Consider the following 732-nt stretch of genomic DNA (forward strand, 5'->3'; position numbering starts at 1 on the left):
AGAGAAGTGAACTGACTTGCCCAAGGTCACACAGCAGACCAGTGGTGGAGCTGCAATTAGAACCCAGGTCCTTCTGACTCCCATGCCCATGCTTTAGCCATTAGGCCACACTGCTTCTCTACAGAATGGTTGTCCCAGAGACAGTGTTCTCATGGCACTCATGATGCCCCTGAGTCTCATTCAGAGCCAGGGTGGATGCAACATCCCTGTGAAGGTGTCTCAATCTCCTTTTCTGTGCATATCTCCCTCTCTAGACTATAAGGTCATTGTGGGCAGGGAATGAGTTTCTTATATTGCTTTGTACTCTCCCAAGCCCCATCTCAGGATGGCAACTGGAGTCTTTCCAGTATTCTACCAGTCTCGGCTTCAGGAGGGAAAGTCAAGCAGAGGCCTACCCATTCCACTCCTAGCTTCGACAGTGGCTGGCAAGTGGAAGACAATCTGCTACAAGTCAAAACTTACCTGTGCTGGGCAGCAGCAGCATGGGAGAGAGTCAAAGGTGGAGACTCACATTTACTGTGTGAAAGAAGGCAGTGATAAACCACTTCCATATTTTTACCAAGAAAACTCTGTGGATACACTATCAGAACGATTGCAGATGGAGAGTGGGGCTTTCTGGGAGAGATGTGTCCATGGAGTCGCTAAGGGTCGAAGATGACTTGACAGCATAAGTCATGGAGTTTCTGTTCGTTGCTGAGATTTTTTGAGGTGTGGGGAAACTTGGACTAAATA

General features: G+C 48.2%; 1 non-coding gene across 1 annotated transcript; it reads left to right on the forward strand.

The window, feature by feature from the left end:
- The first annotated feature begins 314 nt into the window (after positions 1-314).
- LOC114809423 lies at positions 315-452 on the forward strand. The gene has a single exon (XR_003757208.1). It is a non-coding gene; the product is annotated as a small nucleolar RNA SNORA7 (small nucleolar RNA).
- Positions 453-732: the final 280 nt, after the last annotated feature.

This window comes from Ornithorhynchus anatinus, chromosome 2 (genome assembly GCF_004115215.2).
Source record: "Ornithorhynchus anatinus isolate Pmale09 chromosome 2, mOrnAna1.pri.v4, whole genome shotgun sequence".
Taxonomy (NCBI): domain Eukaryota; kingdom Metazoa; phylum Chordata; class Mammalia; order Monotremata; family Ornithorhynchidae; genus Ornithorhynchus; species Ornithorhynchus anatinus.